Genomic DNA, 24517 nt, shown 5'->3' with positions numbered 1-24517 from the left:
TCTATTCTGAAAAAGACATAAAATGCAGGCTCTGCAGTATCTCATAATTCAAAGGTGAGAGCAGAGAAGGCCCCGTGGTAGAAGAGCGAAAACAGAAGGTAATAACAAATATGCTGTAATAGTTAAAATCAGAGTATTGTTTTTACAGAGACTGTGCTAAGCACCCTTCTTAAGCATGACTTCATTTATCCTTCCATCAACTGAATGGTGAAGGTTCTGTTGTTATCATCATTCTATAGAAGAGAAAACCTAGAGATAAGGAGATTTAATAACTTGCCCAAGGGCACATGGTAAGGGAAAAAGACTAAGCCATGCTCTCCGCCACTCATCTACAGAGTGGTCAATGTGCCCAGGGATCTGTTACTCTATTAGCATGAAAAGGTCCACTTTATGAACCAACAAGGACATATATAATTCCGTGGTAAATTGTATAGGATACACTATAAGTTCTATAGGAATTCAGATAAGGAAGAATTAAATCAATGGGACCTAAACTAGTCAGAAAAGACTGAAGAAACTTCTTGGCACCAAAGGATGCTGGAAAGTTAGTTGAATAAAATGCCGAGGTGATGGGAAAGACGACAGCATTAAAAAAAAAAAAAAAAAAAAAAAGGAATGCAGGCAAAAATAACTTTATATTTTTGAGGATGGAGAGAAGAAAGTCAATAAAATGAAAAACCAGTCTCCGAATCTTCTTCGTTCTCACATTACTTCATCTTATTATTATCATTACATTTTTTAAAATAATTCAGAGCCCTCCTTCAGAATCTGATAAAGGCTATGGATTCTCCTTGTTGAAATGTGTGTACACTCTGATATCACTTACATGTGGAATCTAAAAATTACAGCAAACTAGTGAATATAACCAAAAAGAAGCAGATTCTCAGATATGGAAGACAGACTAGTGGTTGATGGTGGGAGAGGAGGAGGGGCAATAAAGAGGTGCGGGAGTGAGAGGTACAAACTCGCAGGTGTACGACAGGCTATAACGATGTATTGTACAATATGGGGAAAATAGCCAACATTTTGTGGGGGGAAAAAACCTTAAAATGGTGAATTTTATGTTATGTATCTTACCACAATAAAAAATGGAATAAAAAATTGTAATCCTAAAAATAAATAAATAAAAAAAATAAAATTCAGCATTCTTAAAAGAAAAAAACCTACATACACTCTAAAAACTGTGTTGTGCGCAGACCCTGCAATTGACACCCCTCCCCCATATAGAACTTCCTTCCGCAGCTAAGCCTATGCATGAAATTCTGCTGCAGAACCCCTGCCTTAAAATAACCTAGGTTGGATTTATTTTTTCTAGATTAAATAAAGCCAGGTACCAAGCAGTGTAAGAAGTACATGGGACTCAAAGTCCTGGATGCTTCATCCCAGTAATTTTAGCCTCCATCTAGATCCTTAGCATCCATGTCCTGAAGTAAGCCACTCCCTCACTTGGAAAATATTTATAGAATGTCAAATATCTGCAAGGACCCAGCCTCCTGAACTCATGACTAAATCCTTTGTCTTGTTTCCCAAATCTGAGGTTTCTGTCCATCATCTAACCTTGCCTTTCTCCTTTCTCCGTGGATGGTAGGATGGTTAGAAGTGTTCAGGACACAGCACTTCCTTTCTCCAGCCTCCATACCAGATTCACCTTGCACTTGCCTGTTGAACAAATGCTTTTTAGGTAATTTCTCTCTCACCCCGAGATTTTCTAAATACAACTCTCTCTTTATATGCGGATGCTGTTTACATATCTAGAAGGTCATGTGGCTTATGGGAAGTCAGGCACCTTTATAGCCAGAGAGTTCAAAAGTCAGCTCAACCACTTCCAGCTAGAAGGTGTTGGGGAAGAAGAAACTCATTGGCCTTGGTTTGGTGATCTGATGAGTGGGAGTACTAGTCTATATTTCACAATTATTATACAGAAGAGAAATTACCCATACCTGGTGTTTGGCATTTAGGAGGTGTTCAGAAAATAGAGCATACGTATGTTTTCGCTTTTATCAGCATATTTATTGCTTTACATTTTAACCTCTTGGAGAGCAAAACAGACAAACAAAAATGCTAGAATCATATTTGTCATTTGATCCTGGGCATGGGAGGAAATTGTGTTGACATAAAGGAATTAATCAATGCTTTCTTCGTGTAACTCAGATTTTGGCATTATTCCTGACTTCAGTTATTAGATAATGCTGCCCAGATCCAGTTTTCTGCTTCAAATAAGAGACACGTCCTAATTATTTGGCTAACCATGCAATAAGAGACTTTTTACTTTAAAACATCAGTGTGAATCCCTGTGTTGCTAGGGAATATATTTCAGTACCAGGGGACCTTGTTAGATCATTTCTCGTAATCAATTAGTCGGCCTATAGGCAAGGCTGTAAATTCTTTAACTATCCTCTCCCTACAGGTTTTGACAATTTCCTTTCTTCTTTTTAGAAGCTAAAACCTCCAAGAAACACCCTAAGTAGTTGCCATCGCATTTCAACTAGTTTCAAAGTTTTATTCTTTGCAGCTCAGCTTCTCATCTGACAGAAAGCAGGAGGTCCACTGCAACCCCTCTCTGCCTCACTAGGAAAAGGGAGCCCACTCTGGGCCCCCCAGGATTCCGGACAAAAGCACACAGCGCCTTGGAAAGTTACCGGGGATGCAAAATACCGCCATTAAAGGAACTCTTTTAAACTAAATTGATTCTTTGTTCTTTTGCCAATTGGCTAATCCTCCTCTTGAGACACGCTTACATTTCGGAAAGCTAAAAACACAGCTCTCGGACTGAGACTTAGAGGAGGCGAGGGATGTGCTGACATAGACATTAAGTAGGATTGAGCTGACCGCGGCTGCATCCTGATTAGCTGCTGGAGGATTTCTCCAGGCGCTGCCATCTCCCGTGGCAGGAGCGTGCATCAGGAAAGGGAGGGAAGAAATGTGAAGGGAAACTGAGAGCAAGGCCTGGGGGTCTGAGTCAGTGAGGATGCTGACAGGGGTGGTCCATTACCCTCACACCAGCCACTAGATTGCAGTGGTAACGTTTTTGCCCCCACAGGAATGTTTTCTCTTTTTCATATCCTTTTCCATTACGGTTTATAACAGGATGTTGAATAGAATTCCCTGTGTTATACAGTAGGACTATGTTGTTTATCCATGCTGTATATAAAATAGCTTGCATCTGCTAATCCCAAACTCCCAATCTTTCCCTCTCCCTCACCATCTCCCCCTTCTAACCCCCCGCCCCCCCGGCAACCACAAGTCTGTTCTCTATGTCTGCAAGTCTGTTTCTGTTTCGTAGATAAGTTCATTTGTGTCATATTTTAGATTCCACATATGAGTGATATATATGATATTTGCCTTTCTCTTTCTGACTGACTTCACTTAGTATGAGAATCTCTGGGTCCATCTGTGTTGCTGCAAATAGCATTATTTTGTTCTTTTTTATGGCTAAGTAGTATTCCATTGTATATGTGTACCACATCGTCTTTATCCATTCCTCTGTTGATGGACATTTAGGTTTTTGTTTCCATGTTTTGGCTATTGTGAATGGTGCTGCTATGAACAGAGGGGTGCATGTATCTTTTTGAATTATAGTTTTCTATGCCCAGGAGTGGGATTGCTGGATCATATTACGGTAGTTCTATTTTTAGTTTTTGAGGCACCTCTATACTGTTTTCCATCGTGGCTGTGCCAATTTACATTCCCACCAAGAGTGTGAGAGGACTCCTTTTTTTCTACACCCCTCTAGCATTTTATTTTTTAAATACTTCTAGCTTTCCTGACTTTCACGAGGAAACTCTGATACCCTGGTCTCCATCTTCACAATATGGTCCTAAGGAGAATCCTCAAGTGTAGACAGCAAAACCATTCAGTCTACCACATGCGGTTCATGGTGCATTTCCCTTAAGATAGGATGGACATGAGGGGAAAGGGAGACATAGAATGAGGATGACAGACTAAGTCTAGGAAGGCAGGGGTAATGGTCAGAGCCTCATGAAGATCTTTCTTAAACTGAACAGTTACAACAATTTTTTTTTATTTTTAAGGTTTTGTCATTATTTTGTTATTATATGGTGTCTGTTCGATGTACAAATGTAGATAGACAAAATAGAAAAGAGAGTATTCATAATCCCCCAATTCCTTAATCCTTCCAGTCATTTATATGCATTTATGTAAAATGTATATGTATGTATGTATATACACATACACATACGTGTGTATATACACATACACACACACATATATATCTTTCACATAAATGAGATGTACTATAAATGTTATTTATACACCATTTATGCATTTTTGGCTAATAAATTATGATGGTTAATTTTGTGTGTCAATTTGACCAAGCCACGGGATTCCTATATATTTGGCTCAGCGTTATTTCTGGATGTGTCCGGGAGGGCATTTCCAGATGAGATTAGCATTTTAATTGGTAGATAGAGTAAAGCTGATTGCCCTCCACAGCGTGGATGGGCATCATCCAAGCCCACATTCGCTCCTTCTGTGTAACTGATTGAGCTGGAACATTGATCTTCTCTGGTACCATCAGCTCCCCTAGTTCTCAGCCCTGCAAACTTGGACTGGAATTCCGCCACTGGCTTTCCTGAGCCTCCAGCTTGCAGACTGCTGGTCATGGGACTTCTCGGCTTCCATAATCATGTAAGCCTATTTCTTACAATACATCTCTCTGTCTCTGTCTCTCTCTGTCTCTTTCCCTCTCTCCCTCTCTCCATATATGTGTATATGTGTTCTCCAGAGAATCCTAGCACATAAATACACCTTTATGTAACATATGATATGCATTATTATGTATACATAATATACAGAATCCTAACATATAAATACATTTTTAGCGGTTACGTAGAATCTCATTGGATTACTTAAACATGATTTAATTTCTTAGTTTCCTGTTTGGGGACATTTAGATGGGCTTCAAATTTTTAGCTGTTATAAGCCCCCAAGAAAAGCTTTCTTGAACACATGATATTAGTTATTGCATGTTGTTCTAAACATTGTGGTGGTCCTGTGGCTCTGTTATCCCTCCCACCCTGTCCCTATTTTTAGTACTGGGTTATAGTAGATGATATAGGCTCAGGCTGTTGCCTGGGGCAAAAGAAAACATAGTGCCTTCCACTCCTTCCAAAGAACTGACAGGAGCTGGGTCCTTTTAGGCCTCCTCAGAGGTTCTGACACCACCATCCTCCTCAAATGATGATTGAATGGTTGCTCTGTAGGGAATACACAGAGCACATGCTTCTCAGATCAGCCAGTTCAAGCCTCTAAGCACAGCCTTGGGAGGGGGACACCTGATAAGGTAAACTCCACCCCACCCCACAAAGTATCTAGAGCAGAACTGACACTTTCAGCATCCACCTTAAGGGATTCAGAACAATGAGATCACAGCACATGAATCTTTGATTCTCTCTCTGTTTTTAAAGGTTTCAGGATAATTTTTAAACATAGCAGCTCTAAGATTGATGGGGTTGGGAGGCTGCACCGGAGAAATAGAAAGTTAGAGTAGGTGAATAGAACCATCTCCAATTAGCAGTGCCATTGGTACACATCATAAAATATTCAAAGACTTCTTGGCAATGTCAACTGACTCATAATTGACTTAAATGAAGCACTGAAAAAAAAAAAAAAGGCCTTTAATCTCTCATAAAACATGTCTCTAAAAATTAAGGCTGGAATCACAGTTCAGCACAAAAACAAAGAAAAAAGAAAATCCAGCAGGGATTCTAGTCACCTACATGGATTTGTCATCTGGTGCATTTGCTTCATTAAGCATCCCCAGATTTGAGGTAGTCCAGGCCTTGGTCTCAATGGTTTTTAATGGAATGTGTATCCAGGAGGATATAAACAGCATTGCCCATGTTATCAGTGATGTTTTCATTTACTTTTCACACTCAGGAGAAAAAAAAAAAAAATCAAAGAACAAAAGAAAGGAAGAGAAATCCTTAAACAGCTAACCTTCATTGTGCCTGTGATGTTTTAAAGTCCAAACACAGGTGTTTAGAAGAGCTCCAAATGGAAATGACCTCTGCATGGCTTCTGTCCCTGAAAGCTCTTTGCAGGGGATGGAAATGCTGATGCCACGTTGTGCCAGCTGCTGAAAACCAATGAGATGCATCCCTCCCCAAATTTGTATTCAGTGATGGTCAGTTAGGAAGCTTGAACTTGGTCAGAGTGGGAGTTTTTACCATGGATATCAGCAAATGCTACTAATTGGGGCTTTTGTTTTTCCTGAGAGGTAAATGTTGTTAAACATTTATCAGCACCTCCCGGCTTCCTGCCCTTGCCCACAGCCCAGTAATCCTCCTCCTCTAACCCAGCATGGCCAGTGCAGAGGTGAGCCTCTGGCTGACCACACACATACTCCTTGGCACATTCAAGAAGCATTTCTTTATCCACTAATAAAAGACCAATCTTAGACTTATGAACAAGAGGCATCTTCAATCTTCAGAAAAGACTGAAATTCTACTTATAATTCTCATTTTCACTTTAATATTCCCAAGGCACATTGACACCCTGAACTCTCACAGTAGTTAGAATAAGAAATTAAATTAGAAACTCTCGAGCAGCTTATTATAAATTATTCGTGTGTCCACTTGTCAAGCCATTAGAGTTTTCAGAGTGGCTCTGACTCTTTCCTGGGTTGTTCTTGTTCGTAAGCAAAGTAAAAGAGCAGGCTTGTCCCTGATGCAGCCTCCCCAGTAAACGTGCAGCCTTCAAGTGTGTTGATTGACTAGTATTCCACAAACTCCAGGGTACTAAGTGAAAGCTGCTACATCTCTGTTAGGAATTAGTGTCTTTCCAAATGTCGTATGATATCATTTATATCTGGAGTCTAATATCCACCACAAATGAACCTTTCCACAGAAAAGAAAATCATGGATTTGGAGAGCAGAGTTGTGGTTGCTAAGGGGAAGGGGGAGGGAGTGGGATGGACTGGAAATTTGGGGTTAATAGATGCAAACTATTGCCTTTGGAATGGATAAGCAATGAGATCCTGCTGTATAGCACTGGGAACTGTATCTAGTCACTTATGATGGAGCTTGATGGAGGATAATGTGAGAAAAAGAATGTATATATGTATGTGTGACTGGGTCATTTTGCTGTACAGTAGAAAATTGACAGAACTCTGTAAACCAGCTTTAAAGGAAAAAATAAAAATCATTTTAAAAAAAAAGGAATTAGTGTCTTTCCACATGAATGCGTTAATAGCTATCATTAATAACCACCCAAGCGTGAAACTGACAGACAAAATATTTGCAGGTTATGACTCTATCACACCAATTTCATTTGTTCACTGATTTATTACAATTTCATGCTTAAGATAATACAAATTTTAGCTATGCTAACTTCCATGGATCATAATACTTTCTCTGCCAGGCTGCATCACCAAATAATATCCTTTTTGAATTTGTAAATTGTTTTAGTGGAGAAGAAGAATGGACTTAGCACTAAGATACCTGGAAAATGCCTTAAATATCCAACTAAAGACCAATAGCTCACAGAAGTTTTAGTGGAGAACTAAACCCCTCTCTATGCCGACCGCACTTTATGGTAAAAAGGCAGAAATTCCAACTGCGTTGCTTGGGCTCCAAAAAAAAAGGAAAAGAAAAGACAATGCCACCTTTTTTTCTCTGAGCTCAGATCCTTTTTGGGAGTCTCTGAACTCGGGCTTCTGTCTACTTGAACTCACTAATGGATGGATCCAATCACCTCTTATAACAAACTACCACATACCTAGTAGCTTAAAACAGCAGAGATTTATGACCTTACAGTTCTGAATGTCAGAGGTCCAAAAGGAGTCTCGCAGAGCTTAAATCAAGGTGTAGGGAAGAGCTGCCTTCCTTCTGGGAGCTCAAGGGGAAAAAAAATTTTTAACTCTTTCCAGCTTCTAGAGGCTACCTGCACTCCTTGGCTTGTGGTGACTTCAACAATTTTCAAAGCCATTAGGGTATCATCTTTAAATCAGTATCTGTCCCTCTTCCTCTGCCTATTCTGCCTCCCTCCCTCTTTCCTTCCCCTCATAAGGCCACTTGTGATTACATTTGGCCCAGCCAGATAATCCAGGATAATTTCCCTATCTTAAAATCCTTACCTTAACAAGTCTGCCAAGTTCCCTTCATCAGGTAAGCTGATAGAGTCACAGTTTTTGAGGATTAGGACAGGGATCTCTTAAAGAGTCTGTCTTTATTCTGTTTACCAGAGTGTGCAAACTGCCATTGGGGACTGGGAAGATAGTGGCTCATGGTGTGCAATAAAACCAATTGGCAAAACTATTGCCTGTATTAATTGAGAAGATAGAAAATGGACTCGTACGTCTTACTCAGGAGATTTCCAGGCAGAGTGGTGAAAGTGCCAACTGTTGGGTTTGCAAGGAGAAGTTCAGAAAACGCAAAAGAACTAGGAGGTAATGGGTTGCAAAACAAAACTACTTCACATTCACATTCACCATCTTTAAGTCAGTAAAACATTCAAAAAGTGAGAAATGACCTCAGGGTTGAGATCAACTCAGAAGTTTATTTATAAGACCTTTTGTTAAGACCTCAGACGGAGTCAGCAGAGTGCCTAGTTAGACCCTCTCAACTAGAATAAAGAATTTCTAAAAATCTTCAAGGCAAGGTCCCACAGCACCCTGACGCTCAGCCCAAAATAGAGAGAGGTCTGTCTCAAAAAGAATTATGTACGTGACTTTAAGGGCATGAGGTGAACCCAGTCAGATTCATAGAATTCCCACCGAGTGGCCACATGTAAAAGCTTTGTATCAGCTTGGACTTACGGGGGCAGAGATAGTTCAAAATGAATAGAGGCTCTGGGCTCTACAAGCAGGAAGTAGGTTGAGAAAGCTTCTTAGCTACAAAGACAGACTGTTTCTTTCAGAACAAGAAAGACTGGAGGGTAGAGGCAGGAGCCACAGAGAACAATGGGTTAGGAGGCCACTCCCAGGGGCAGAGCCGGGACCTCATCAAGCATCATTCCCTACTTTAGACTAAGGAACCCTGACCCTGTGTCCCTGGCTGGAGTTCAGAAATCTTATGGATCCATGACTGCTCTGAGCCCCTCCTACGCCTCTTCTTTTGTATTTGCTTCATTTTATCTCACTTTGTTTTTCTAAAGAAGGGCAGCCTCCCACAGGCAGCACTTCATTTAGATGTGTCTGGAGTCTTGGAAGCTTGACCACACAAGGTTGTCCTACAAATAGACCTTGAGAGCTTTTCTGGAGGGTCTAGCAGGGAAGCTCAGCCACTCATATGCCCTTGACCAAAGAATGATCCTCCTGTCTCAGGAAAGGTCATCCTCTTCCATTGAGCACACAGTTTGGGGATGGACACACGCCGAGCAGTTCAAGAGAAAGGGGCCAGCCACGTTAGCCGAATAAACCCTGGCCATCAGTGCGGTGACGGATGTCACTGCCCAATGGCCCTCACATGCTACCTCTCTCTCCTTTTTGAATGAGATTTTCTACTGTAGTCAGCTTAACCCTGTCTTCTGTTTCACTTTTGGATATGGGGTAAAGCAGTCAGGGAATGTCTCTTTTTCATTCACAGGTTTGTAGATGAAGAGGAGCTGCACCCAAATGGCCTCATAAACATCTAGACCAGATTCAAATAATGCATTCATAAGTTTCTTCCATGATGTCATAATTAGGTGAGACTCTGAAGGTCCTAAAAGGGATGAGTGTATTTGCTTATAGGAGCGAACAGAGAGTGAACTATCATAGATGATTAAATTAATCTCCTTCCATGAATATGATCTCCCAGTATCCACAGCTTTGCGACATCTCCTTACACTGAGTCTGAGCTTGGCTGCATGAATTCCCTTGGCCCATAAGACTCAGCAAACATGACAGAAATAGAAACTTGAAAGGAGCTGATATGTTTGGGGCTCATCCTCTTGTAATGACGCCTCCACCCTAGCACAGTCTAGCTTCCTTGAGGATAAAAGACCAGCTGTCTCAGATGAGCCCAACCCCCAGCCAACCCTCTAGCTCCATGAAAACACACAAATGTACACAGCCAACCAACAGAACCATTTCATAGCAGTAGATAATGGATCTAGGAATTTAGTATAAGCATGGTCCCATGAACTATTGAGAGCAAATGATGCTAAGTTCCAAATTAATTGTCCTTTGCTAGTATCTGGACCCAGCCTACCTCCCCATCTACTCTGCAAATCAGTCTACACTGGTACCATTCACTGCATTAGTCCCAGATTATCACTTCCAAATCCCATTCTTCACAATCAAGTCTGGCTCTCACTTACCTCCACACCCAGACTCCCAGAATCATACTTTCAGATTTTGAAGAATATTTGTCCATGGTTTCATGAGGTTTTAAAATAACCTCAGCCTTATAAGATGTCATAAATGCTCCTTGGGCTTTCTGTTTTCTAATAGCCCAGATTATAAAGCTATGAAATGTGTCATGAGAATAAACCTTCTTCATCAAGAGGAGCGACCATAGCGGCTGGTTTTAAGAGCCACTCTCTTGCTCAAGATATTTTATCACTTTTATAAAAATAGCTGGTGTTATTTTAAGTAGCCTCCTTTTATCCTCCAGTTTGTATCTGAGCCTGGGCTCCAAGCAAAGTCAGGAAAATGAGAAACTTCTCTACCACATAGATTAATAGGCAGATCCAAGCACTTCAGCACCCAAGTCCCTCCTGGGAAGTAACTTCCATGCTTAGGAAAGGACTCTTCTAGGTGAAGCTCATTATATCATTTCTGGGAAAATAAAAAAGGAGAACGATCTAAACATGCTCCCTTACTCCCTGCCAGGGACACTGGAAAGAAATGTTTTCACTTATTATTATGAATAATGAGTAGGAATAAATTAATAATTAATACTTATTTCACTTGCTTCTATCCTCACACCTTTATAGATAGGAAACCGAGGCTCCAGAAGAGTAAGCGATGGTGCTTGCATGAGGCATAGTCACAGCTTCAACTCAGGTCCTTCTTTGAAACAGTGTTTTGACAGTTAGTGCTTTTTGGAAACATCTGGACCCAGGCTTTGAATCTTTCTCATACAAACAGGTGAATTTGAGCTCATTTTGTAACTTCATATTTGAATGGTAGATAATAGCAGTTGCTGTTTAGAGTTTTCATGAGGATTAAATGAGATAGAGCGAAGGAAAACAGAGAAGCCACAGTGAAACACTTAGGAACTGAGCCAGATCACCTCGGTTCCAATCCCAGTTCTGCTACTTCCTAGCTCAGTGCCCTGGGGCAAGTCATTTAACTTCTCTGCCTCCGTTTCCACTACTTCAAAATGGAGATAATGATAATAGCCTTACATCATAGGATTTGGAGGAAGATTAAGGATGCGCTAATATATGAAAAGCTCTTATAACAGGATCTGGCTTATGGTAAGTATCAGCTCTCATTACCTAAAGCTTGGCATGTAAGTCACATTCAATTGGCTGTAAGTCTTCTGCTCTTTGCATAGCTCCATGCTACACTTTAGGAGTTCCCTTGGTCAACATGGGTGCACCACATGCCCAACTTCCAAACCAAAAGACCTAATAGCTGGCACTGTTGAAAAGAGAAATCTGTACCAGAATGAATAGAGAGTTTGTCATGAGAATAAACCTTCACTTACCTCATCTGTGAGGAAACCCAAATAATTTTTTGTGTGTCTGACCAGAGTTGACTGTATTAAATAAATTATTCACTATGACAGAGGAAAAAGCTGAATGTTTTTGAACAAAAGAGACAGCCCCAGACCACCTAGGAAAGCTCTGTGGTCCCCTGTGGAGTTGAGCAGACACAAGTAAGGATCAATGACTCTCAGAGCCTAGACTGTACGTCAGCCATTCAGCAAACTTGCATCACTGTCTATCAGCCTCTGTGACTCTGAGCTCTAGGGATAAATGGGGACATCAGTCAGAAACGCTAATAAATCCTGAGTCTGAAAGCAGAGGAATTTAAAAATAATGACAGAGTTCAGTGCATATTCAGGGGAGTTCTATTATATGTACATTTAACTTTTTAAACTTTAAAGATATACTCTTAGGTAAAAAGCAAAAGAGAGAGAGAGAAAGAAAGAAAGAGGGACAGGGAGATATGGAAATAGCCATGCAAGGAATGTAATTGATCCCACCCAAATCCCGCTTGTTGTTCCCATGCCTGGGGATGAGTGTCGGGGCTGTGACTCGACCACCTCTCAGTAGATTTGCATGGCTGTCCAATGTCAACTCTTACCTCATCACAGTGCGAAGCTGGAGCAAAGGGGGAGCTGTTTTGCATGCAACCTGGCCCCAGGGCAAGCCAGCATCCTCCCCGGGTGCCCAACCAAAGCAAGATCCATCTGCTCCAACACTGGAGGAGAAAAGGGCTGCAGTGGATTTCCTGTCAGCCTCCAGTGAGTTGCCTTGCTAAGGATTTTTAAGGATAAGCTTTTTTTTTTTCTTTTTTTTTCCTTTTTAGGGTTGCATCTGTAGCATATGGAAGTTCCCAGGCTAGGGGTTGAATTGGAACTACAGCTGCCAGCCTACACCCCAGCCACAGCAACTCAGGATCCAAGCCACATCTGTGATCTACACTGCAGCTTGAGGCAATGCTGGATCCTTAACCCACTGAGCGAGGCCAGGGATTGAACCTGCATTCTCATGGATACTAAGTTGGGTTCTTAACCCATTGGTCCACAACAGGAACTCCAAGTGTAATCTCAATAACAGATTTTTCCCTTAGATGCAACTCTTATGCATTCTTAGAATGTATATCAGAGCACTTCCTTCCTGGATCAGTAATGCAACCCAGAAGAAAGGAACTTTGATCCTTCTTCCAAAAAGCGAGCAATCAGGCCTTGCAAGTTCACACCCAGACATTTAATTGGATTGCATTTTGATGATTTATAGAACTGCAATTTTATGTAAGAAATAGGAAAATAGAGATATTATCATGGCTTCACTCATCTTAATAATGATCATGTCTTCATCCAGTACAAGTAACTGTGCTCTAACCCTTCAGCCACTGAACTTCAGCTGCATTTCTGTGATGAAATCTAGTGCTCACAATAATGAAACTCAGCAGGAATCATTTCTTTGAAAAAAATATAGCATAACTATAGTAATATGCTTTCATCTTCTTCTGTGAAAGTGATACCACTGTCAGGAGGATTTGCTTTAAGTTTATCTGAAACTAATTTATACAGAATGGGTTAATACTGCTTCTCCCAGGAAATTGTGTGTAAGTAGGGAGGAGGGTGACTTTCCGAAACAGAACTTTTAGCACAGAGGCAATTTGGACAGATGAAATTTCTGTTTTCATCAAAGCTAAAATTCTTAAACTTGAAATTGTATTTTATATACAAAATAAAAAATGGAATTATCCTATTTTCTCTTTCTCAGCTTGATTATCAGTATATTCAGTTCAAATTTTGGCTGAGATTATGTTATCAAGAAGCAAAGCAAGGAGTTCCCATTGTGGCTCAATGGGTTAAGAACCCAACATAGTGTCTATGAGCATGCAGGTTCGATTCCTGGCCTCGATCAGTGGGTTAAAGATCCAGCATTGCTGCAAGCTGTGGTATAGGTCACAGATGTGGCTCAGATCTGGTGTTGCCGTGGCTATGCATAGGCTGGAGCTCCAATTAGACCCCTGACCTGGGAACTCCTATATGCCACAGCGGAGGCCATAAAAAGAAAAAAAGAAGAGGAGAAGGAAGAGAAGAGGAAGGAGGAGGAGGAAGAGGAAGAAGAAGAAGGAGAAGGAGGAGGAGAGGAAGTAGAAGAAGGAGCAAAGCAACGCAAAAACAAAAACCTCAAGTGCTCAGTTGAAAGCTGCAGAATTACATTTCATTGACTTGATAAAGTTATCAGTATTATTCCCATTTAGAGATGAAGAACCTGGGTTCCAGGAAGTTAGGTAACATACTATAGTCTCATAAATGATGGAGCTGGATTGAATCTAGGTCGGTCTCTTCACACCAAAGTGGCTTTTCCTCATCTGACTCAAATCTCTGCACAATAGGACCAGAAAAAGGTAGCTAATTTCACTCTCTTTTTGTCATCAGAGATACTTCTCCTGGGCCACTGACCAAGAACATAAAGAAGAAAACACCCTCAGGCCCCCTCTCCTTGGCCAAACCTAGCTATCCAAGGCCTCGGACACATCCAAACGTTCTTGTATCTCTCTAACAGAGGCAACACTTCTTCTCTAACAGCTGGTAGGAAAGTACATCAATCTATGGAAATTGCAGATCAATCTATCAACCTGCTGACCAAAGTCAGAGCCAAAGATACTTACAAACCCATTGCAGTTCACTTAACCTTCAAGGTGTAAAAAGTTTAGAAATTTAAGAATGTGTCATAAAGAAAGAAGTATTTTGGGGGCACCAATAAAACTGCACCCAGACTACGGGGCCCTCAGCAGGGAAGAACCGGCCCTATGTTTAATGTATCAAGTGCTCTACTTGGGGGCACCTGGGCCTCTCCAGGCCTCCTATGCTCCGCCTCAGGGAACCAGAAGAACAGCAGCCACTAAAAAGCACTGGCAGCAGCAGAAAAAAAAAAAAAGAAAAACCCAGGTAACTTGAGATTAACTTTCTATCCCTAAGGCAGATATATGCAGAGTGGGCAAAAGCAAAAAATAGAAATTCCCCCATAACCTTCTTACAATCTGCCCCCAGGATTCCCTGAGACCCTTGTGCCATCGACGGTAGCAAGAAGGCTGGCTTCTTCAGCAAACACCCTGTTCTTCATACACCTTGATTCTGTCTTTCCTATTTTTCAATTTTCTAATCCATTGCTTCCAATCACTTCCGAGAGAAAAGAGAAAAGTGCTTTCCAACACTAACGTAACATGTACGAATGAATAATCGAATGCTTGTGCACGTCTATACACATCGAAGTGAGAATTTTGATTCTGTTGACAAAGCAGAACATGAAGTGGATACCAGAAAATAAATGCATTCCTCAGAAGTGGATACCAGAAAATAAATGCATTCCTCAGGTCATAGTTCAGGCCTTCCAAAATCAAGCAAAAGCCCAAATTATTTGATCAAGTGACCCTGATAACCAACCCTGCTTTGTCAGACAAGAGCGTGTGGGAACAACTTGGTGTCATGCCCTTGCTTATAACTGGTATCATTGCCATCTACAATGCAGCAGTCAGACACTTAACACGTGCTAAATGAGCATTGCGTCTCCACCATGTACAATGTCCTGAACAATGGATTCTCGGAGGCTTCATTTATTCATCTGTAAAATGAGGAAGTTCAAATAATAATCTCTGATATCCTTCCCAACTATCTCATTTTCTAAACATAGTCTAAGACCTCAGTATACCTGAAATAAAACTATTTCGTAAATTCCAGTAAACCAAATAAAAGCCAGGACATTATTCTAAGGAAGTAATAAAACCATGGCTAAAAGTCAAAGGAACTGAGGTCTAGTTACAGCACTTCTGTTATCTTGGGGAGCTACGGCTGTAAAAAAAACACATCAAACATAAGGCCAGAAATGACAGTAGTCAGTTATGAGTATTCCCGCTCACAATTTTGGAAATTTCAGGGCTCAGAGGTGGGTGTCCTCCTTCCCCACGCCTGGGGCTGGAGTCTTCAAGCCTTCCTCACTCATGCAATTAGCTGGGACATCAGCAGACAACGTTGCCCCAAATACCTATATGTAGCCTGTACTTCCTTGAGGCATGGCAGCTGGGTTGCAAGAGGAAGCATTACAAGAGATAGAGAGAGTGAGCTGTGTTGCCTTTCATGGATTTTCACTTCCTTGCCTTCCTAAATATTTAGCTGAAGCAAGCCACGGAAGCCTGTCCATAATCAAGGAGAAAGGAATCAGGCCCCACTTCTCCACAGGAGGGAAGTCAAAGAATTTACAGCATGATTTTTGCAACCACTCCATTGGCTTTGGTCAGGTCATTGAACACCTACAGCTTCACGATTCAATAAATTATGAAAATATGTATTTTTGATGACTGAAAATCAAATATAAAACAGCAGTGAATTAACTCCATGTCTACAAATATTTTCTTTTCCTAGAGAGGAACAGCAATAATACTAACATTCATTGTGTGATTACTATGCTAAATGCCTTTAATGTCTCCTATATTCCCTATGTTGTCAGTACAATTATCATCCCCTCAACCTTCAAAGAAGCATCTCAGTTCAGGGTACTACATTAACATTGGAGAAAACTCACAAAAATCTCTGTTTGCAATTCCCCACATAAAGAAAGACTGTAAACATTCCTTTAGAGCCCTGTGACAGTAATGTTATTTTGGTTTAAGACATGTTTTCAGTATACTGATCATTATCAGGGAATGTTACTTATTCTTTATGTGGAGAATAAATACAACCACCTCAAGTCTCTCTCCCAAATTCCTCTGGGCAAATTATTCTGCAGAAAAAAATCACCTGCAAAGGAGTGTTCTTTAATCAGAGGACAAATGCATGTTATGATTCTGCCAGCAGACCCTCCAGAAGGACCCTCCTAACCACATTTGAGGATACCATCCAATAAAGAAAACTTTCCTCCATCAGAGAGGAGAAGCTTAGCATTTATGGCAGGCAGGCTGCAGGGAAATTCGGAAAGTAGAACTTTATAAGAATACCAGAGCCCAAACCCAAGTATTATTGAGCACCGAAGAAGCCTGCTTCTTCCCCAGAGCATTTCATTCAGACTGGCCTCATTATTTTAAAACTCAGCCACAACCTTAACAAGAGGTGCATGTGAAAGCCAGCCCCAGCGTGATCAGGCTCTCGGCCGAAGTGTGAGTGTGTGCAAAGGCCAGGGGTTAAGTTAGATGGAACAGCACCCCCTTCCCCGCCCCACCTAATTATTGACATATTGAGCAGCAGAACCGTCAGAAAGGCAGGCCATGCCTGAGTCTTCCAAGTCCACACCACTTTATTGAGATGGAAAATAGCCTTGCAAGCAAGCTGGAGGGCACGATGCTGATTGTACTAAGAAGTGTTGATCCGTCATTATTTCCAAAAGAGCAGAACGACCAGTATGACTATTTGGAAAAGGTCAGACTTAATTTGACACAATGGCCCACAGGGAGCCTGGAACCCATTCTCTGTTCGTCTTAGATTAAAAAAAAAAGAAAGAAAGAAAGAAACAAAGAAAAGAAAAAGGAAAAAGGAAAGTAGCAAACACCTAAAGCAGGAAAGAAAAAGAACAGACGCTATTCAACTTTCCTCTTGGAATTTATCCCATGAAAAGATAAATAAAAAGATTGCTGTGCACAATCAACACTCAAGGGTTTGGGGCTTTATTGTGCATTAGGAGAGCACCAATTTTATGCAATAAATAAATAAATAACTGAGGCTGTTTGAATGAAAATATGCCTGAAAGCAAATCAAACTGGCCTCTTGAGAAATACAGAAGCCCGGATAAATTGAATAACAGGGCTTACTGAAATGGCTGCCATGCTGTTAGATTTTTACCAGTTTTAAACACCTAGTGAGTAGCCACGACTATATTGTAAAATTCCTTCTAGATAATTAGCTTGGAAATGTTGCCCTGACTGCTGTGGGTATATGCTCTTCCGGGGACAACTGGGAGGACTCAGGGACTGTTCTTGCCTATTTCAGAACAAAAGTGTCAGCAGGATCTTGAAGCTGTGGCAAAGGCTATTTCAAGGTCTGGACAGCACTAAGCCACCAGAAAAGGATTTGAATCCAAACGCCGCGACTTGTTTCTAACAGACCTTGGTCATTACCGCCTGACGTATCCAAGATTTCTAATGTTGTTTAGAAGTGCAATGAGACTGCAGAGCAGAAAACAGGCCCTCGAAAAGCCCGAGGTTCAGGAACACAATTCAGGTCTTTCCTGGATCCGTGTCTCCTGGCCTGCACTCCTAACAGAACCCAAATAAATGCATCTTAGGCCTCAAAAAAAAAAAACCTAAGTTTCTAAGTTCCTAGAAATAAACAATATTCACGTAAAATTATAAACCATTTTATTTTATATTTTATCATACTGCGTGTTACTTTTTCCCCCTCATCGTAGGTAGTCACATTTCACTGAATACTAAGATTCAGAATTGATTTAGAATTAATTAATTCTTATTGATCAGTACATACTCTGTGCTAAGGACTGTGCAAAGTGCTTTGAGATGCTTCTATCTTATTTAATATTTCACTCCTTTATTTAATCTTCCAGCTTCTCCTCCTGCCACATGATGTGGGTAAGTTACTTGACTTTTCGGAGCCCCAGTCTCCTCATAGGGACAACGGAAGTAACTATTGAAGCTACCTCATAGGATTATGTCAGAATCAAATCAAATAACGCTCACGTATATACACAGGGATTTTTGTTGTTGTTGCAAATACATAGGAAACAAAAAAGACTCGAAGGGGAAAAAAGTTTGGAGAAAAAAATGGAGGAAGTAAAAAACTTAATGAAAAAGCTAAAGGACGAGGCTCTCACCAGCCCGTCATTTGGAGACTCCCAGAAAGTTCTCATGGCAGGAAGCACTCTACCAGCCCACAGGGAAGCTGCTCCAGTAGTGAATGAAGTGTAGCTATGTCTTCCCAATACTTTGCTCAATATTTAAGATCCCCAAACCAGAAGGTCTAACCATATTTGAATTATGTGCCTTCCCTTTAGCTAGATTAGGGGAAGTAAAGAGAGACCTGGCAAAGGGGACTCCATCCACTTCACAGTTGAGAAAGGAGATCCCGGGATCGATACCCCCACCAAGCATGCACATGCTTCAGGAGAGGTAAATCTCCCACAGGAACTTGAATGCTATTGGAGAGAAGGGGAATGCATGCTAGGTACCACCCATGATGATGGCAGTCCACTACCATGTAAACTACATGGTACATGTCAGAACTCAATAAATGTCCATTGCCTGTAACTTCCTTATGCTGTAGTTATGGTTATTCCATTTTGGGAGAAAAAAAAAGTAGACTAAAGCTCAGAAAGGTTAGGTAATTTCCCCAAGTCACATTAAAAAATAAAATAAAATAAGTCAACCAAACCATCTGAATGCCAAGACCAAGCACTCCCAAAGGGAAGAATGAGGGAGAAAGCTGAGGAACAACAAAGAGCTGTTTAGATGGATGAGTACCAAACACAATCTGTTTGGGATTTTGGTCTTTAAGCTTGCTTTTTCCTTGGGCACAGCATGAATTTTCACTGTCATGCTCTTGTGCAGTCTGTTTTGTGATCTCTGGCTGTGCATTCCTGTGAGGGTCAGGTATCATTATTCCCCCTTGGGGAAGCCTCCTGTTCAATAACAGAAAAGCCAAACTTCTTGAGAGAGGTTAGAAGGTGTAAGTACACATTTTAACCGCCTGTTTTCTGATGAAATGGGTTAGGGATAGTAAATGTTTATTAAGCCAAGCACACATGAATTTTGCAACTAATCTTACAGGCAGGAAAGCCCACCTGAGGCAGCTGAGATAGCAGAAGGAACTGGTATCTTACGACTGTTATCTTGAGAAGTTTTCCTAAACCTTAGACCCCCGTCATTTCTAATTGATAGCAAATTCTCTTGCCACCAGCAAAAATACTAAAAAGGTGAAGAAAAAGAATACATTCATTTTAAGGGCTGCTTCCCCACCCCACCCTACAAATCACACTTCCAAGAAAATTCTAAGTGCAGCATGTGGCAAAGGTCTGAGTATTTCAGATAGGGTGGGGTGGGGAAGAGCTTATGGTACACATGCTCCCACAAATCCTAGCATATTAGAAGAGTTTACTAAGAGTTCCCTTTGCAGAACTTTAGGGAGAATTGGGAAGACAGTTTAGTAAAGATGGTTAGAACTTTAGGGAGAAATGGGAAGAGAATTTAGGAAAGATGGTTAGATCCTTCCATTTGGAAGAAAAAACAATGAAGCCAAAAAGTATATGAGAGGATGTAGGGGTTGGAGATAGTGTTTGGCAGAGGTTCACCCTTAGGATAGGGGCATCCAGGTACCCAGATTCCGCTTGGAGTCATGGGATTTCAGGGTCATCATGCAGGATGCTTTTTGAGGGTGGTGTTTCTTGTTTCACATTGCTGGGCAGCAGAAAATACACACCCAAGGTATCAGTCCTATATAAAAGATACAGTAACTAGTGAGAACCAGGTGGAACAGGAGCGGCCAGACCTAAGTGCAGAGAAGGTACAGAGGCAAGAAAAGAAGAGGGAGGCAAACAACCCTAACGAGAAGTGGAGCCTGTTACCAGTGGAAACAGAACCAGGAGAATGTTACCAGTCACAGAGGAGAGCACATGAGGAACCAAAGAACTAGTTGGAACCGGAAGGCATGTACATCAATTACAGCATAACTGCTTTTTGTGGATGCCGGTCACACACGTGGGGTGCTGACCTTGTGCAGGTACTCCTATTTTCTACTGATCTCTCATTAAAAACAGGAGGCGGTATATTATTATCTCTGTTTTACAAGTAAGGAGACTTATCTTAGCCAGGGCAAGTAACTTGTTAGTTAGTAGAAGCAGGGTCAAAGCCCGATCAATCTCCACAGCCCACATTTGGTTCCAGTACACTGTACCCACATATTTATATGGGCGTATACCCATATTTCAACATGTTGAAATACATGTTTCAATATACAACTGTCCTCTGTGTTTTACTCTGCAACTCTTTGCAGCTCTTTGCAGCTCTTTGCAGCTATTACATTCTACCAGACTTGTTACCTTGAAACTTGCATTTTTTCCCCTTAATATTATCCTTCATGTCCTTTATCTGCTCCTTTTTGTATTTATATCATGTTCCATAGATTATCATAATGCAGAGGTCAGCAGACTACAGCCCACTGGCCAAATCAGGCCTGCCACCTGTTTCTATAAATAAAGCTTTATCGGCACTCAGCTATTTTCAGCTTTGTATATTTTCTATGGCTCTTTTCCTGCTTTAACGACAGAGCTGAATAATTATTACAGATGCTGTATGACACTCAAGGGTAACATTGGTATCTTTTTTTTTTTTTTAACTTTCTCTGATTACTAGAAAGACTGAATATCCTTTCTTATGTTTATTGTCCGTTACATCTTCTCATCTGTGAATTGCCTCTTCATTTGCTTTGCTCATTTTTGCACTATTGTTAGAAGTATAATGCAAGGTGAAGCATACTTTTTCTGCATATGACGGGAAATAGCTAGAATCTTGTCCCCAATTCTTATTAGCTGTGTGATATAGAGCATGGCACTTTTTTTTTTCTGTGCCTCAGTTTCTTAATCTATAAAATGAGATGATAATGTTGCCTCCATATATTATAAGAATTGAGAGAACTATCCTTGCTATTTATCACTTCTCTTTTTCTCTGTTTTTGCCCATCTCTCTAGTGAAACAGTAGGAGCTTTTGCAACTTCTCTCTCAAGATTTCCAAAACACAGAACTTTTGAAGCCACTAAAAAGTGTGTTTTTGGCCTCCAGGTGAGGTCAGGGAAGCTCATAGCTAATGTGGGCAGAATATCCGGGAGATGTGATCCTGGGTGATGCAGGAACAAAAATATCTTGTTTCATTTCTCTACTCACAAACCTTTTCTACATCAATCCAGTAAACCATAAGTGAGTCTTGTTATAATACGCAAGGTTCTTGCAGGCCCTCAGGGATCACCTTCTTAACATTAGTTTCATTGTACAGACAGTAGAAAACAGAACCCAAAATCCAATGAACATATGATATACCTAGATTGAAATAAATAATTGCCTATGTTCCAGATTTCCAGCAACTTGGAAAAAATACTTGTTCCCTCTCATTGCTCTTATTATCTATGCCTTACATTAAACTTATGCCCTATCTCAGCTATTGAACTGTAAACAGCTTGAGGACAAAGTATTTGGTTATCTTTGTGTCCCTCACAGCAGAATATGTTACACAAAGTAGGTGCTCATTAAACCATATGTTTACCATGTGAATTAATTATTAACAGCTATTGCTGTTAATAACTATATGAATAAATATCAACTCTCTCTCCTGGTTTGTTTCTTTATCCTAAAAACAAGGTTTTAAAAAAAGCAATTTTAGTTAATTTAGGGCTTCATGTCATTGGATTCTGATTAATTAAAGTCTTTACAGGTATTAATATCTCCATATTAGAAGTTCCCTTTTCAGGACAAAACATTGGAATTTAGAGAATCTGGAATTCCCTAGAGGGTCCTCATTTGGAATTTGAGCAGATTTAGTCTTGACTTTTCAGCACTTAAATTATCCAATAAAGCAGAAAACAATAATAATAATAATTAGAACTGACACATAGTAAGCACATCACATACATTATATCAGCTAATCTTCCCAAAATATTTTGAGATTGGCATTATTCTTATCATTTTATAAATAAAGAAATTAAAGCACAAAGTGATTTACTTGCCTAGGATCACACAGCTAGGATATGACACACTAGGATTTAGCCCCATGCAGTACAGCTCCAGAACCAACACATACCTCTCTATATTGCAATAGTCACATTGCCAGTAGAATCTCAGAAACAAATTACCATCAGGAGAACAGACTTGACCTCTTAAAGCACTAGTGCTAGTATCAGAGGACCTGAGCTTGATCTCTGGATCCATAATGACCTATGGGCAAAACTTCAAGCAAACAGCCAACACCTTTCCTGGACTTCAGTTTTCTTCAGCTATAAACAGGAATAATGACATCAGCCTGAAGTCTACATCACGGTTATCTAAAGTAGAATGAGGTCCTGTATATAACAAACACTTTCTAAACTATAAAGCAAATGGTCATGTCAATGAGCTCAGAGGCAACAGAATCTCTTAGTTTATGTTTAGAGAAGGGGGTGATATACCAGTTTACTAGGGCTGCCATAACAAAATACTACAGATTGTGTGGCTTAAACATCAGAAATGTATTTTCCCACAGTTCTGCAGGCTGTAAAGTCCAAGATCAAAGTGTTGGAAAGTTTGGTTTTCCCTCCTTGGCTTCCAGATGGCCTCCACCTCACTGTGTTCACATACGGTTTTTCTACTGTATGCATACATCCTTGGCTTCTCTTTTTGCATCCAAATTTCTTTTTCTTATAAGGATGCTAGTCACACCACAGGCCACCATAACTGAATCACATTTTTTAAATACCCCATCTTCAACTACAGTCACATTCTGAAGTACTTGGGTTTAGAACTTCAACATATGAATTTAGATGAGGGGCACATTTCAGCCTGCAGCAAAGTAGACCACTTTAAAGGCAAGTGTAAGTGGGACTCATTGACCCACAAAAGTGGGTACAAGTTGATGATGGAGAGGTGTTCCAAGGATTAACATCCCAATTTCTAAACAACCCAGATTATCCAGGCCATCAGGATACTTAAAGCTGAGTCATAGAGCCAATTATCTCAATTATCCTCATTTTACTGCAGTGATAGTTCAGGGACTATGAGTAGTATTATAAAAGAAGATTCATTGTAATGGAAAATCTCACCAAAAAAAAAAGGTCTAAAAATAATTTTAAGTATGTTGCCAACCCTACAGGTTATTAAACATCTTTAGACTAGAACTGACAAAGAAAGCACTTCTAAAATTAGAGAACTCTATATCCTGTACAGTGGGAGGTAGAAAAGGAGGAATTTATCTCTAGCTATGTCTGATGATGGGATTCTGTGGTTAACTGATGCTTTCCTAGTCCCATACCTTTGCTTAGGCTCAACGCTCTATTGAAGTCCTCTTTCCTTGACCCATTAAAAATGCTGAACCTAAATTTCACCTTCACCATGAAGCATCCCCTGATCACCTACAGCAGGAAAAGATCTCTCTCCTCTGAAAGTCACTCTGTTTTATGGTATTTTTCAAAATGTCATAGCAGTAAAGACTAAGCTCTTATTATAAAAAGACCCAGAAACACTGTGGCTTGAATAAGATGAAAATGTATGACTTCCCAATAAGACAGATTACATAAGCTTCCTGAAATGAGCAATCCAGTTTGATCCCCATCGTTTGGAAACCCAAACTCCTCCTGTCTTCTGGTTTTACCCTCTTTTGATCATTGCCTTTATCCACATAGTTGAAGTTGAGTCACAGACACCTCCATAAAAGAGCTCAGAGGAAAGGGAAATAGCAGGAATCCAGGGTCAATGAAGTTCTTTTAAGCAAGAGAGATTAAATTTGAATACATCATTTCTGATCATATTTCACTAGTAAAAATTGTCTCATGGCCACACGCAACTGCATAGAAAGATGGTGTACTAGTTAGGGTTCTCTAGAGAAACAGAATCAAGTAGAGAGAGAAGGACAGGGAATTCATCACAGGAATTGTCTCCTGCAATTATGGAGGCTGATAAGTCTTCTGCAAACTGGAGAACCAAATAAGCCAGTGGTATAATTCAGTTCAAGTTCAAAGTCCCAAGAACCAGAGAGTCAGTGCTCAAGAGTAGGGAAAGTTTCAGCTCAAGCAAAAGGAGGAAATGCACCCTTCCTCTGCCTTTTGTTGTGTTCAAGCCCTCAATAAATTGTATGAGGCCCACCTGCATTGATGAAAGCAATCTTTCTTCAGTCTATACCTACTCAAATGCTGGTCTCTTCTGGAAATACCCTCTCAAATACCCAAAATAATGTTTTACCATTAGTTTTAATATCCCTTAGCTGTT

The 24517-nt window shown here is 40.5% G+C and overlaps 1 long non-coding RNA gene across 1 annotated transcript in view; it reads right to left on the bottom strand.

Annotated features, from left to right (window-relative positions):
• LOC110262069 overlaps positions 1 to 10468 on the bottom strand; it is a 128974-nt gene extending 118506 nt beyond the window's left edge. The window contains exon 1 of the long non-coding RNA XR_002346594.1: positions 10261 to 10468. This is a non-coding gene — a long non-coding RNA (uncharacterized LOC110262069). The remainder of the gene's footprint in view (positions 1 to 10260) is intronic.

This window comes from Sus scrofa, chromosome 8, assembly GCF_000003025.6.
Source record: "Sus scrofa isolate TJ Tabasco breed Duroc chromosome 8, Sscrofa11.1, whole genome shotgun sequence".
NCBI lineage: Eukaryota > Metazoa > Chordata > Mammalia > Artiodactyla > Suidae > Sus > Sus scrofa.
This window is presented reverse-complemented; position numbering and strand designations above follow the sequence as displayed.